Genomic DNA, 16,150 nt, shown 5'->3' with positions numbered 1-16,150 from the left:
AAGGCAGGCTCAGGCCACACCGCTTGGTCCCACTCATTCCTTACACCACCAGCCCCGCTCCAGCATCCCACTGGGAGGTGGTTCAAGGCACTACACCAGCAGAAACTGAACCCTCGCTAGCAGAAGCTGCGTGCGACAGCAGTGCTATGGGTCACCTCACCCCAGCTTTGGAGCTCCAACGCGGCAGAGGGAGAAAGCGTGGGAGGCCAGCACCACGCCAGCACCACCAGCCACCCCGCTGCACCTTGGGCCCCTCCAGGTTTTGCCTCTGGCTCGAAAAAGACGCTGTCAAGACACAAGGTGTGTGTTTATTGCTTACTTTGATCTCGGCTGCAAATCCTTCTTTGATTTCACAGCGCTGACAACATTGCCGCGCCCTGACAGAACAGCCTGTGCAGGAGCGGCTGTGAATATTCAATGCTGCCACAGTAATTAAGATATTAAATATGAAAGATTCTTCATGTCACAGCTCTAGCCTACAAACGCGAGCGATCCTACTCAGAGCAGGTGGGACAGAACCAGGAAAGTGCTGTGGACACTGCTGCTGTGGGAGATTTTCTCAGGGCAAGGGAAATATTCAAGGAATCTTCTCGGCCTGGGTCTTCATTTCTTAAGTTATTTTGAGCTGTTTCGACACATGGATAGAAATTAAAATGATGACAACAGCACCATCTGCTCCAGCTAGTGCCACACCACCACGGCTGGCATCGCTCTTGCCGCAACAGAAAACCTGTCCCAGGGAAGAAGCCAAGCCAGGGGAGTTTTCCTAAGGAGCACTGTTTTACTTCTACAGGATCCAAGTCTGCAGGGCTGCCGGCTGCAAAGATCATCGATGCAGAAGTGGTCTACAGCAGAGAGGCATGGCCACAGAGAACGGTGAGGGAACGGACAGGGTGTCCAGGCAGGTTAGGCAGCGATGCTCACCGCCCTCAGCAGCAGCGAGAAGCTCAGGGTAAGCACCTGGGACACACACGTGCAGGAACAGGCATTCCCAGCTTGCCTGAAAAAATCCCAGCTTCCCACCGCGGTAGCACCACAGATCTCTGCAGTCCTGTGACAACCCAGCACAGCAGTCTGCCCACAGCGCTGATTTCACCAAGCCATTACTTTTAGCCACGTGATACCCACACCAGGCACCAGACACCCCTCGGCCCCATAGCATCCGGTTCCTGCATCCCAAAGACGACTGACAGCACCGGAACGCAGCAGGTTGCCTTCTCAGGACGGTCTCTCTGTAAACACGGAGGAAGGAACTCTCGACACAGTGGTTTCTTACCCCAGAAAGAAACAAACACGCCAGATCTCACGAGCTTTTGGGGCTTTAGCAGGACTCGGCCTCACCCCAGCAGTCACCATGCAACAAGACAGGGCTTGGAGAAGGCGATTTCAGCTTCTGTCTAGCTTTTCTGCATTATATTTGCTTTTCATGACTAAGAGACACTTCAGATGAGGTCAAAAGTCAGTATTTACTGAACGTCTTTTTATTTTTTTTTAAGGCCAAAAGACACAAACAATAGGACATTCATCAGGCATTTCTGCTACACTTACATCTCCTCGTCGTGTTATTCCGTAACAGCAAAAAAACCCACTGTTCCCTCAAAATGTTCACAACAGTATTTATTAAAAATTAAAAGCAGCATTTTTTATTAAATCTGTATCAGAAGGGGCAGTAAGAAAACAAATGCAGAAAAAAAAATCCTAATCTGGAGCAGTTTAAGGAAAAAAAAAAAGCACACACCATCAGCAGGAGAGCCCAGCACAGGGATGAGCTCTTGGTGGAGAGGGCAGGGACTGGGAGATGCCAACCAAGTCAGCGAGTGACGGGGAAACCGGTGGGCACCCCAACAGGCTCCCACCTCAGGAGCCCAGGGATAGGGAGTGGCTGATCAGACCGGCCATGGGCTGCCCCAGTTCCGCCAAGGGTGCTGGTGCTGGTTTTAGCTGGGAGTTTCACATACCATGCCAAGCGGCAAGCGAGAGGTGCAGCGGGGAATGGTAGTGTCTCCCGACACCCAGCACATGAACTGAATTTGAGAGCCAGAGCTCTTGCTTTTAAACCAATAAAAACCCAACAGAAGCTGTGTTTTACCTTTATTTCTCATAACAAGGCAGCACAGTTTGAACCATGCTGAGGCACGAGATGAGGATTTTCAAGCAAGTAAGGACGAACAGCAAATAAAAACCTTTACACACCAAACACATCCCTCCTGAGCACTTGGATGTCTCTCTTCAGCTGGTTTTTGCCCAGTCTGGGCCCCTCAGGATGACAATCAGGTAGCAATCTGTCTTGCCTTGATTCTACTTTTATTGAGCCGATGAGCAGATTTGCAACAAAAACAGATTCAGGCAGCGCGAACAGTGACAGCCCCCACGGGAACCCAGACCATAAATTCAGCCGGAGAGCTGTAAAACTATTCTTTCCCCTCCCAACCCAAAGGCTAAAGGAGGAGCAAGTTTAAAAATCAGAATCCACGCGCATTTCATCCTTCCCAGAAATGAGCTGGAAGCCCAGTTGGGGCCCGTCTTCCTTTCCACAGGGATGAAGAGTGGAAACTGTCCAAATCGAAGACTGCTCCAAGCCTAGGAATTCAGGCTCAACCTTCCCCAGTACAATTGTTAAAAATAAATGAGGTGCCATCAGCCTCCTCGGGGATTTTATCCCCTTTCAGCTCTAAATGCAGCTCTGCTGTCACACGTATGATATGTATAAAGGACAGGCTGCTTCAGAGCATTACTTCTTGCTTAAAATAATATTGCTCCTGGTCTCAGGTTACGAGGGATCCATTCATGTTCTGGAAGGTCACAGGCTCTCCCGAAATCACTGACACAAAGGCTGGGATAAACAGGGTATTTCGGTAGCGCTTCTTTTTATTGCGGCGCATGAACAGAGACAGAGCATGTGAAGAGGCTCTGGCCACACCTAGAGCCACGGCGCGTTGCCATCCTTTACGGAGGGAGGCAGAGAGCAGCCCGCTGCCGGCGGGAGATGCCGGCTTCTGTTGTGACACCGAGATCAGGCAGCAAAGCAAAACCCCACCGCAGCCCAGCAGCTCTACCCATCCCACAGAACTGCCCGTTTGCACAGACTGGAAGAGCTCAGGGCATTTCTCTCTCCGCAGACTACAGGACTTCGGCGCCGAGCGATCCGTACTCCGTTCCAAAACTCTTTCTCCACACGCTGATCTCCCTTCAGCATCACCCAGGTATGCACAGCTGCCTCTTGCTAACAAGCACTTTCTGGTATTCCACCCAGGCCATTGCACGCTATTTTGCCGCGAGCATTGGTAAAGTGCTTTTCAGCCGCACACAAACACTGCTGCAACAGCGCAGGATTCCTCCATTTCCTAACTCAAGCGCCAAGAGGCTCTTGGATGTCGACAGAGCAAACCAACCCACGGAGTCAAAACCTCCTCCATGAGGGGAGTGCATGAGCAATAACTAACGAAACACGCTCTGGAGCTGAGCACGGACCTCAGACAGCCGTGACAATAAACCCTATTATTAGACACAATAAAAGCAGTGATATATTTGAGAGATTAAGCATTAATAAGTGCCTGCATATTAAAGAGCATTGATGACTCTCTTCCCCTCTCGCCTGGAGGAACCTGGGGAAAGGAGGGAGCTGGCAAGGCAATTCAGCTGACACTAAAACAGGGGAAAGGCAAAACTCATGCAAAGAAGGCTACAAAACCATAAAATAACGAGGCAGCGATGACAGCTCAGCCGTGCTGCAGATGAGAGGTTCCTGACGCTGGCAGTCCAGAACATCTTGCAGGGAGCTGGGTCCCATCTTGCTCTCAGCAAGTCCAGCTGCCGAGCTCTTGGCCAAGGCCAGGGCCACGCAAGCACAGGCCACCTCAGCAAAGAGGCTTGCAGGAGCACTGCAGAAGAACACGGGTCTGGGTCTGCCGGGGAAGATTTGAAATGGAAGGGAAAGAGGAGAGAACAACAGAGAGGAATGAAAAAGGAAAGGAGACAGGACAGCATGCCCACGTGCGCAGACGGGGCTGAGATTTGGTGGGTGCCCAAGATGCACGCGCTGCTCAGGATGAGAACAAAACCTGGGAGCGTTGTGACAGCGGCCCTTTTCAGATCACCCACCCACCACCGCAACGCCTGCAAGCCCCAGAGAGACCCTCCCTTTGTCACCGGGCAGGACCAATGCCCTCGTTTCAGTCCCATCCTTTCTGAAGGATGGGCAGCGACTACAAGCAACACCGCGGCTCCAGCACAGGCTTCTTACCTGCTTTCCTTTTCGTACCCAACAGCAACATTTATTACCTCTGCTTGTATATGCCTGCCAGGCTCTCCATTATCAGACCAGACGATGCCAAGGAAAAAGCACGTTGTTTTCTGCCCAGTCTGGAGATCTCCATTGTTAAAAGCTACTCCTACAAACCCCTCCGGGGCAGCACCGTTTGTCATGCTGATGAGGGAGCAGGTAAAACCACCTACAAAGAAGTAACTTCAGAGGGCAGAATTTTCTTAGGGTAAGGGCAAGTCTGCCCTTGAATTCAAAGGAAGTGGGAAATGAAACACAAACGGCAATTTGGATTTCAGATTAAATCCCAGCTTTGGGCTCACTAAGACCGCAAGCTACGGCTACCGGCAGAGAGCACGTGAAGCTGTAACACAACCACACGAGCCAGCTTCACCACGGGTCTCACCTTAAACCACAAAGGTAATTCGGTCCCTCTTACCTCATCACACCCAGGATCCGCAGCGGGAGGGTAACAAAATACCCGGCACCCGCACGGAGCTAGTCAGCGCTTTGTACAAGGTGGGTCAGCATTAGGGAAGGAACACGAGCCACAGTTACAGCTCTTAGGTTTCCTTTACTTCTGACCATACCAAAGTGAAGTACGCTCTCAGATAAAAGTTGCATTTTTATACAGAGGCTCTTGTCGCCAACCTGCACTGACACATAACCAACCTCCGGGAAGCTCATCCCACCGGAATATCCCTTCTCTTGGGAAAGTCTCTTCTCACCCTTTCTGTCATGGCTGTGTCCTCGGATTAGCCACACAATGAACACGCTCACCTTGAGCCCTGCAAACCAGGACAGCAACATTTGGTCACCTAGAAGCCCCATGCAAGCAAATTTTCAGCCTGGACAAATATTTCTGACGCTGTCACGCAGATGTGCTGCTGCTCGTCACTCCAAAGCCTCCTGCTGCTCTTGCACTTCTCCTACTACTGCACCTCCAGCCCCTGAGGTCCACCAGCCCCTTCTCTGGACAGGGAGCCAGGGAGAAGACCTGGAGAGCCCTCAGTTAGCTTTAGGCCATCTCCTTGGCCCCTTCTTGTCCCCCTTCCCCTCACATCTTGCTGCATCTCAGGCTGATTAGAGCTCACACGGTCCCTGGCTCACCACCCACCACTGGGGAGTAATCCCCTGCGCACTTTGCCGAAGGCTCACCCTGCTACCCGGGTACGTAACGCCACAGCAGCCAGCCAAGGCAAACGCTGCTTGCCCATCACTTCGCCTCACATCTCGATTCTGACAGACCTGCTCTGCCCTCCGCTCAACTGAGAACGTACACAGCTGGCCAGATGTGCTTCCTGCACCAGGAAGCTCACGAGAAGTGACATTTGAGAGAAAGAAGCAAAGCTGCTTGTGAGCAAGACACACAAACCTTCATGGCAAGACCAAGCCAGCGCACCTAGGATCTAAGTCAAGCTTTGATCAAATAAAAGATGAAGTTCTCAGGCAGGGGAGACTTTCACCACTCCAAACACCCTCCTGCTCCTCCAATTTCAACTTCAAAAGGGCATCCCAGCAAACACTTCTTTCCAATGTATGGAAGACAGTTGATTCACCTCAAAAATGGATCTCCAGGCCAGCACAAACACGCATGCTGCTGAGGTGGATGTGTTCAAGGATCACAGGAGAGGCTTCTTTAAATTTGGAGCCATTTATAAACACCTCGAGGAATTTCAGTCTGCAGCAAGCGACTTGACACACTGATTAAATCCATCTGAAATTACATCAGGCATTTCCAGGCAGAGAGCCTGGGACAGGAGCTGACGGGGAGCCACGAAGCGAAATGCTGACAAGCGGCAGAAAGCCCTGCACCTCTGTACCACACGGCATTCAAAGTCACACACACTGTTCAAAACCACGAACACGAGTGGTTTCATCACCTTCCTTGTAAGTGCTGAAGTTTCTCCATGAAGAGCAGAGTTTAACGCAGTCCTTCTTCCTACGGACTTGTATCATCTGGCCCTTGAGACTGCACCTCATCCTGCAACAGCGCCCGTCAGCCCTCGCCCTTGCGTCTTAGAGCATCACCGCAGACGGTCAAGCCACAGCTCGCTTGGAGCAACGCACACGCCGACCGGGACAGCGCAGGAACAAACCCACCGGCACTCCCAGGGCACCAACAGCGCAATCCGGCCAACCGCGCCGGAGCAACTCAAGAAGAGCACCGAGGGAGGACAAAGACGGACAGACAGCGACACCGGATCTGCTCTAGGAACAGAGGTCAGGGCAGGTACGGCGGGGAGGCTGCAAAGATGGAAATAATTAGCCCAACTGCAGCCATAATCCTTTTAGCTTAACAGAAGGTATCCCCTGGTGCTCCTTTTCCTTGGATACTTAAAGAGAAGACAGTGAAAAGAGGAACCGCACCACATGTAACGACTGCTTGGAAGGGAAAAATCAGTGGATTGATTTCTGAGGAGCACGAAGGGCTCATTAAACTTGCGAAGAAAATCCCCTCAAGTGTAAAGGCACTGACACATCTCCTCCCAACTCCAGTGTAAATTGCACGCGCTTTCCACAAGCGCTTTAAAAAACAGGCTACAACCCACCGATTCCAGTGCGAAACAAAGCAGCTCGGAGACGGAGGAGATCCATCCTGCTGCACGAAGAGATCCAGAGACTTGTTCAGTCCCTCACAGCAGAGCCATGCCCACCTTAAAAACCACACAAGCGGTGACCACAGCTCTCTGCTACATCCACCACATCTGCAAAGACACGCTGGGATCGAGGGCGGTTCCTGCCGGAAAGCCAGGCGGGAGCAACGCTGCACAGAGCACACGCTCCACCGCCTGTGAAGGAGCAGTGATCCGCACCGAGGGCTGCGCCTCGGGCGAGGCCGAGCCAGCTTGGTGCTCCGCAAGGTTTTGGCAGGGCTGTCTGACACCAAAAAGCCCACTGACCTCTGCCCGGGATCACTCACCAGAATTCTCTCCGCAGGACTGGTTTGAGATGAGTGGAAACATCTCTGCACTGCTCTGCAAGGATTAGCAATGCAGCTCAAGTTACTTCTGCAATGATCTCCCTTCTTTTCTGTCTCCACGGGTAGGCAGAGTCCTGCTGGCAACCCGAGCATTGCAGCACGGCCTACTTCACAAACAAGCAACCGCAACTGCCAGGACACATCCTCGGGGTGAGCCCCAGACACCACGCCAGCCCGCCGCTGGAGCCTGAACACCACGGGTACGCAAGCAAAGCTCCGGAGGTAGAAAGCAGAGATTATTACGCTGGATGGACAGAAAAACCTAGAAAGCCAGCCCAGCTGCAGTGTGACTGCGGTAGTGAGAGATCCCCGGAGAGCTGCTGTCCTTCTCCCAAGGCATCAGCTGGTGCTTCTCTGAACGAAGGCTGGGAATAGCCAAGATGCTGAGTCTGGGGCTCCCGCTCCACCTGGCTGAGGGGCGGGCACGCGAGGGAAACAAGCAATCCATCCTGATTTTGTTCAGCAGTCTCAGCTGTTCTAATCAGGCTAGAGGTCCATTTTGCTTTTGCACGAAAGGGCTCACGGTGCTTTTTCACGACAGGCGGACAACACAGGTCTGCAGACCTTAGAGCAAGCCGTACACCCAGGAAGCACAACACATGACGCCATTGTTCGGGGGCTGGATGCCTCACCCGCGCGCAGAGCCGTAATCCCCCTAAACCCGTGCCGTGTTCCAGCAGCTCCAGAGACGGCCCTGACACGCCACACACCCTCTCCGCCATCACCCAGATGAAGGACCCACGAGTTTGTCACAAGTCCAAGCCACGTCACTGAGAGCTTCCAACTGTCACAGCCCAGCCCCACACCTACGTACAGCCAGCAACCAGCCTAGGAAGCAAGAAGCCAACCTACTAGCCGACTGACCTCATCAACCAGCAGGCTAAGCAAACTGGAAAATACTGGGAGCTGGGTGGAAGCCAGCACCCTGATTCTTTCTTGACTAATTCATCAAGCGTCAGAGCATTGGTACAGCACTCCCTCAAAAGACGCAGAGACAACAACCAAGCCTCTCCAGCAAAATAAGCTTATTCTGCTCAAGACAAACTCAAGCCTACAGCTTTCTTCCAGCTTTTGAATAACGTTCCTACCGGGGAAAAAAGGGACCCGGCACCTCCCCTCCGACACCACTTCACAATCCAATTTTCAACGCTTCACAAACCAAAAGGGATTTGTCTGAAAGCCTGGACACAGACACACCCCGACATCAGCATCTCAAACGGCAGTGCCAAACGCCCGTACAGGCGCGCACAGACGACAGGCAAAGTCGTTACAGTTGTGTTGCTGTGAGCAGCAGGACGATTTGTTACTCCCATGCTGATGAACACAAGCTTTCAGAAGAAACGGAGGGACACCATCTCAAATGCATTTTCAACGTGGCCTTCCCCGGCCGTTTCTAACAGCCCCGTGATGCTGCAAGGCCCCTTCCAAACGAGGGTATAAACGTCACCAAGGAGCAGTTTCCTCCGCTCCCTGCTACTGCACAGTGAGAACCGCTCAGCTAAGCCCCAAGGAGCAAGGTGGTACCCAAACACTTCCAAATCCTACGGCTGGCAAAACCCTGGAAAAAAGACGACGACGCAACACAGATCAACAAGTACGCAATGAAGAAGACAGTTCTTCGAAACGAAGCAGAGGAACGCGAAAGACAGAAGACGAAGACATCCACCTTAGTGGCGTGCTACAAATGTCCCTGGCTAGATACAACGGGCTCAATGTGGAAAGAGCGGCTGCAGGGTCACATTTCCCTCGTTTTGATCCCATGAGGACTGCTCTCCTGGCCAGGGGAGCGGATTTCCCCACGGCTTTTGGGAAGGAAATGAGAAAGCTGCAGCACTGCTTGTTCAGGACAGATAAATATGTTTATGTGGTCCAGCTGGGTCCTGCAGAAACTGCAGTTTATTGAGTGCAGAGGGAACGGGACCGTTTGAACAAAACCCCTTGGAAAGGAAGAGGCTGGAAGCAGAGGGCAGCAAGGCGATCCAGAGGAACTGATGCAGCGTGAGGAAGACTAAATTAGAAGCCTGACCTGAAAATATTTAACGTAGCACTTGAAAAGGGCAAGTAATGAGGGAGGAAGAAACATAAACCCCATACTACTGCACTTGTCACCTGCATCTTGTCATCTGAAGGGACTGGAGCCATCTCCTCTCCATGGGAGCTCCCCGCAGAGGTCCTGTCACTTCTGTCCTCATCTCAGGTAATCTCAGCTGAGGAAGGATAAACGTCCATATCTTATCTGTGATGCCACCTGCCCCTTCCAGAGCAGCTAACAGCCTTACTCTGCCAGGCAGAGACCACAGCACCTTGATGTGTCTCATGTTCGTGCCAGATGGGACCTTTGCAACAAGTTCACCTGAAAGCTGCAGCAAGCTGTTCCAGAGCGGGGCTGAACAAATGGTCCTCTTTTAGGGAGCAACAGAGTCATCGTTTAAAGGCTTCAAACGATGACAACCGTGCTTCACACTTTCACTCATCAGAACAGGCAGAGCTGGTTTATTTCAAGTTCTCAAGGGTCAACTTCAGCCCATCTTGCCGTGCAAGATAAAGACAGACCCACAGCGCTGGACACCTCCGCGCACACACTAATGGCCTAATGACCTCTTAAACCAAACAGACCTCACTAAGTCTGCCATTTTAAGCTCTATATGTCCAAGACTCAGCTGTCCCAAGATCCTCTCATGCTGCATCAAGCCTTACGGAGGATGGAGATCCAAGCAACCAACCTGTGGGACAGGCATCGCATTTCCCCAGGGCACAGAGCTGGGTCTCAGAAAAAAACCAAACCCCACCTGCATCTTAATTCCAAAGCCCTTCATTTCACACGGCATTCGGCAGCACGAGGTACCTCTGCTAACACGGGGGGATGACACAGGGATGTATGCCACAGCCATACACCTGCTTGCGAAACCATTATTCTATCTAGAGCAAGAAAAAGAACATGCAGGTGAATTATCTGCCTGGAAAACCTCCATGCACCACAGGTATGTCAGCCAGCACCTTGCTTTTCTCCTTAGTAGCAAAACTTGGGGGGGAAAAAAAAATAAGCTTTTTGCATATCAAGATGGAACAAAGCGTAACGGAGTTCGACTCATTCTCATTTCTGGAGAGAATGAGATTTTAACACTCATTCTCTCAAAAGCAGCCTGTAAACGCCCAGCGAAGAGCTGTTTTGATCAACCTCCTTGAGAAAAAAAATGCAAAAAAAAATTGAACTGCACAAGGAAAACCATTAAACACTCCAAATCTGAGGTACTGGCAGCAAAGGTAAAACCCTGCATCAGATGCAACAGGGCAACCGTTCCTCAACGGAACGAATTAATGATTCTTGGTAGTGAATTTTGTTTCACTCATTCAGACACGCGTTAGACATCTGCCCAGATCCGCACAGATAAACGCGGGGCAGCTCAGGAATACGCTGCATACAAATTGCTGAAGTGACAGCTTAGCTCATCTCAGCTGCTCGTTCCAGCGAGCCTGTTTCTAAGCAAGACCAGCCCCTCGCTGCAAATGGAGCTGCACCTCGCGTGGTGGTACCACCAGCAAATGGAAGCAGAAACTCTAAAGTGATGGCAGCTGCCCTCTGCGAATGAACAACAGGATTGCATTTCTAGGTTTAAAAAAAAAAAAAAAAAAAAGAAAAAAAGAAAAAAAATCATCTTCCCTAAGCAAATCCTCCCTTGCGCTAACGCGGTGGATAGGGATGCAGGCAGAAATCTCCACCCTCCCCTGAAGTAAGCTGTTTGTACTCCTTACGGGTTTAATTCCTCCAAGGCAGGAGGGCAGGTGTGCCGTGCAGCACAGCTGGAAACACCTGGCAAGAAAACTTCCCCTTTCACACCTGTGAAGTGAGACCTGAAACAAAGACATGCCAAGCAGGTAAAGGTAAAAAAGGCAAACCCCAGCAAAGGGGCCAGCCCCACGCCCCGCCTGGTGCGATTTTAGGACAAGAAAGAACAAGCAGCATAGGAAGAGGCGAATGAAAGGGACAAGGGGGCCATTTCAGCGGGACACCGAGGTGCCAGGCACGTCCAGGGACCGCCGACACCACCGGTTACGCCAAGCAGCACCACCCCAGCCCCAAACCCACGGGGGTCCGCACCAGCATCCCCAGCCCGGCTGGAAAACACCCGGGGTTTAAGAGCAGGGGAACCCACCTTGAGCCACCACGCTGTTAACCTTAAATATTGGAACCCCTTGGCCGGGCATCTGGGGGATGCAACAAAGCAAGGCCACTCCGGGGCACCGTGACCTCAATAACGCTCACCACCCCCAAATTTCGGGCTAGGCGTGGACAGCTCGGTTTTCTGAAACGCCTTTCCGTCGTGGTTTTCTACTACTGATTAATTTACGGTTTTTAATCACAGCCGCCCGCCGCCTCCCCCCCTCCCCGAGGGCGGCTGACAGAAGATGGCACCGGGGCGGGAAGGCGCTGCCCACCCCTCCTGCCGCAGCCCCTCCGGCACGGCCCCCGGCCCCACCTGCCGCAGAGAACGGGGCCAAAAAAACCCGGCGAAAAGGCGGGGGGGGGGGGGAAGAAAAATAATAATAATAAAAAAATAATAAAAATCAATCCGCCTCCCTCGTCCCCAGCGGGCACCCCGCCCCGCCGCGCACCTGCAGCCGGGCGGCAGCGCTGCCGCAGGGGCCGCCCCTCGCACGGCTGCAGCCAGCGGGGCCGACACGCCCCTCCGCGGCGATTTTTTGGGGAGCTGTAACGGTTGGGTTTGGTTTTTTGGGGGTTTTGTTTGGTTTTTGTTTTTTTTTTTTCGCCCCCCTCTCCACCCGTTCCACGTTTTCGGCGCGGGGATAGCGAACCGCAGCGCCTGTAGATCGGGGAGAAAGCCGGGGAGAGGGGTGTCTGGCCGCGTAGGAGCCCCTCCCGCACGCCCCGCGCCCGCCGGACGGAGGCCGTGTCCCTACCTGCCGCTGCCGGGGAGTCCGCACCGGAGCCGGGCGGCGACTGACAGCGGCGGGGCGGGCGGGGCGGGAGGCGGGGCGGGGCGGGCGCCGCGCGCCAGCTCCGGAACCTTCGCCGAGCCGGCGCGGGGGGGAGTAGGCGGGGGGGGGCAGTGCGCATGCGCCACGCGGCTCGTACTCACACCCCCCCCAACTCAAGCAGCGCTCTCCTCGGACGAAGCCGGCGCATGCGCGGTGGGAGGGAGGGGCCGCCGCGGTCTTTTGTCTGTGGGAAGCGAGGGCGCCCCGCCCCGCCCAGCAGGGGGCGCCCGCGCGCTGCCCCGGCCCGGCGCCATTTTGCGCTGGGCGCTGCGGGGCTGGCGATGGCGGTTCTGTGCTCCCAACACCGGTCAGAGCCCAGGGCTGGCGGGGACACCGCCTTTCCCAGCCCTGGTTCTTGTTTCCTACACAACCTGGGGTCAGCCGGCCATCTCACACCGCATACCTGCTTCAGGGGCTGGACTGACCGCCTCGGGTCCGGCTCTGCTGTCAGCCGCTGTCCTCCATACCCAAGGAGATGTAAGTACTAACAGTTCACTAGCCGCTAACCTTCCTCACCAGCCCGACAGGAGCTACAACGTGCAGCCACCCAGCTTTAATTTCCTCCACTGGTAAGCTCCACACTAGCAAAGGGAAAGCTGCCTTCTCCTGCCCAAGGCAGGCAGCTCTGCCACCATTATCCACCCACCTCCAGCTACACATACGACAGATAGCCACTGGGATCCCACGGCATGAACAGTGGCGGGCAGCTTTAATTACCGTCTGGTTCAGTACACAACTGTGGGAAGGATTCAACAGGTGACATGTTAATCACCCTGAAGCAGGCAGTGGTGTAAGAGAGTGGTTTCCCCCACCACCCCATACAGAACTCACAACCCCACCAGAAGCACTGGAAAGTGGAGGGACAGGCTGAAGAAACAAACCCTACTCATAAAAAAAAAAAAAAAATCCCTCTCCACCATGCTTGCTTCACCTGGAAAAGCAGTGACATACTCTGGCTCTGCTCAGGAGCGTTATGGACACAGTGGAGGCCCCTCAATGGAATTACTGTGTTGTATTACAGGGTTACTATCCCTGGTAATTGGATTTAGTGGAGAAACTGCAGAAGGCATCTCCTGTCAGACAGGGTCCAGGTTTCAGTTTTTCTTGAGAAACATTCAGGTGCAAATCAAGGGCAAATGTCCAGTTCAAGAACAGGCTTGTGGCAGAGGTTGTGCAGGGGAAAGCGCAATGGGGTCAAAAAAAAAAAAAAAAAAAAAAAGAAACAGATGTGGAACCTGCAGCACTAGAGGTTTTTAAAAGCGTATGGATGGTCCACGTTGGTCTGGATTAAAGGTCTCAAGGTGTCTTGTAGTCCTATGGAGAGTCAAAGCCCTTCTCTTACCACAGTATCAATAACTGCACAAGTACAGTCATATAGTCATATGAGGGGAAAAAAAAATAAATCTGGATTTGTGAACATAAAACACTTTTTTTTTTTTTTTTTAGGTCAATAGAAACAGGTGAGGCATCTGAAACCAGGGGAATGGCTCTTTTCTGCCCACTTTTAAACTGGCTAAGAAGTACCCACTATAAATTAGTTGGAGAATTTTCCCAGGGTAGACACATCATCTCTGAAAAAATACCACTGCTTTGGGAATTGTAAAATAAATGCTCCAGTGCTACAAGTGGATCTGCGCTTGTGAGACAACAACAAACAAGCTGAATTTGAATTTACAGCGCAAGCAGCTAGAGCCCAATTCCGCTCTTTCTGCAGGCGGTACAGATGTACCCGGACACAGGACTGACTGCGAATCAGGTGAGCATACTCCTGCAGGACTACTTCTTCATCTAAAGACAACAGAACCAAAAGGGACTCCCCAGCCACATTTCTTTAACACAGAGTACTCAGGATGACAACCAGTTGGCTTTCTGAAGTCACCTCAAAGCTCAGCTTTGCCTGTTCTCAGTTCGCCAGGTACTGAGCCCCTTTTGGATCCAAGAAATCACGGGCTGGGGAGCACCGTTAGCCAGTTCCAGCCGATGTTCGGGCACAGCCACTGTCGCAGTTCAGCCCCCCTCACTAAACAAAACCACGACACCACTCTTACCGCATTCTGGCCATTCAGAAGATCAGTTGGCAAAGGCTAGTCGAGAATTAAATGCATCAGCTGATGGACCACAGTACTGCCAGCCTCAAGTAAAACAGCAATAGTTAGTCCTCAAGACTGATCACCTTCCTGTCTTGGCCCAGGGCAGAGCCACAGAAGCCCAGTGGCACAGGACTTGAAAATAAAATGCCGGGAGTATCCTAGGCAGTCCTGCCTAGAAAAGGCACAATGAGCAGAGACACCAGCATCCTGCTGTTTACTTCTGTCTGTGTTTAGAGAAATAGAAGCACATGGATCTTGCAGATAAACAAGATTACTGCGAAGAAATAATCAAATCTACATCCGGCCTCTGCTCACCAACACCCTGCAGTGCCAAAAACATGGGCTGGGTGTCCGTGTCGGAGGGGGAGCGACTGGGAGAAGGCTCCCTTGTTCGGGTCCCTCACTCCCATCTCTGCAGGTCCATCCGTTTGGTGCAAAGCCCCACTGTGCGGCAAGCCGCTCATTTTGTACTGCGTCTCGTGTCCAGCATCCCTCCAGCTCCGCTCCCTGTTTGCACCGGGTGGATACGGGCTGCTGCTGCAGCAACACCGAGATGTTACGGGAACTGCTGGAGCAGCCCGATCCCAGCGCGCAGCCGAGTGCTCTGAGCCCCGAGTGGGATGAGCTCACGGCAATAGATCTTGCTCTGGCTCAGAGGCACTGCAGAGAAACACTCTGTAGGCGGATTTCTTACCTGTACCCACAGCAGGCTGACAGCTGATGCAAACTTTTAATTACAGCAGAGAGCTCTGCTGACCACTCCTTGCTCATAGAGTGGTTTTGTTTAGAGGAAAAAGGAGCTGTGAATTTGTCCTGCAGTTCTAACTCAGACCACGTCCCTTCTTCCTCCCGTTCCTGTCGGCCCATACTGCTGCTGGCTACAACCGAGACCCCGTATTTAACTTCAAATGGTAAAGGGAGCCTTTAGGAAGGAAAGCATTAAGCCTTTAGCTTCCATAGCTGTTTCTTCATCCGTAAGTCAGGGCTCATTTTCCTCAAAGGTGAGTTTTGCAGCTTGCTCCACAGCTGCGTTGAGGTTTTCCATGGCAGGCAGGATATAATTTCTCCGGTCTCGCCTGCAGTGAGAATTGACCTGCAGAACTGCAGCTGTGCTATGAATTCTAGGTTACAGTGGTTTTAAGTCTCATGTCCCCAGGGCCTTGTCTACCCACAAGCTGCTTCGTTTCCATCACTTAATTCAGATTAAGGATGGCTTTTGCAAAACCATAATGGTCCTAGCCGAAACAAACACTCAAATTCCGCACTAGCGTAATTCCGTTACAGCACTACTCTGATCCCTTTTGCAACCTGCCCATTAAAGCTCACCTAAAAAAACGGAAATGGGCTAAGTGCTTCCAAAATGGTTTCCAGCAAGGAGACAGGATTGATCTTTCTGAAACGATTCCAGGTGCTGTTGCATGCTGATAGACCACAGAGCGATTCCTCCCTAGATCGGGGAGCCCCGGGCAGACGCAGCCCCCGGACCCGCTTCCCAGGGCACAGCACGGGGCCGGGGAGCCAGCTGGGTTTGGTAAGCTCACCAGGCTCTGAGGCCTCTCCACGGAGATCGCGGCGGGGAGCTGGGCGTTACAGAAGCGTTTTTCCCAGCCGCGCTGGTACGCTGTCAGTGATGGCGGGACAGCGGGCGTTACCCGGGCTCACGCAAACCTTCCCCAGCGGTTCTGACTCTGCACGCCACTTTGCAGCTCAGGAGGGGGTTAGAGCTCAGCCGGCTCCGTTCCTCGCAAGTTGGAAACAAAAGCACGTATTTGCAACCCGGACACAGTTCTCTCCAACTGAAGTTAATTTATATTTCAT

General features: G+C 52.7%; 1 protein-coding gene across 8 annotated transcripts in view; it reads right to left on the bottom strand.

Annotated features, from left to right (window-relative positions):
- MAPT (microtubule associated protein tau) overlaps window positions 1-12,277 on the bottom strand; it is a 47,878-nt gene extending 35,601 nt beyond the window's left edge. For 3 of the 8 annotated variants that reach the window (XM_086766851.1, XM_086766844.1, XM_086766846.1), the window contains exon 1: window positions 12,165-12,277. The gene's annotated coding sequence lies outside the window, so the exon portion shown is untranslated. Of the gene's footprint in view, window positions 1-10,997; window positions 11,081-12,164 lie in introns of those variants that run through there. The other 5 variants (XM_086766845.1, XM_086766847.1, XM_086766848.1 and 2 more) reach the window with 4 other exon arrangements.
- Window positions 12,278-16,150: the final 3,873 nt, after the last annotated feature.

Source organism: Chlamydotis macqueenii, chromosome 25 (assembly GCF_036417535.1).
Source record: "Chlamydotis macqueenii isolate bChlMac1 chromosome 25, bChlMac1.mat, whole genome shotgun sequence".
NCBI classification, from domain to species: Eukaryota; Metazoa; Chordata; class Aves; order Otidiformes; family Otididae; genus Chlamydotis; species Chlamydotis macqueenii.
Note: the sequence above shows the minus strand (reverse complement) of the source record. Positions and strands in the feature narration are given on the sequence as shown.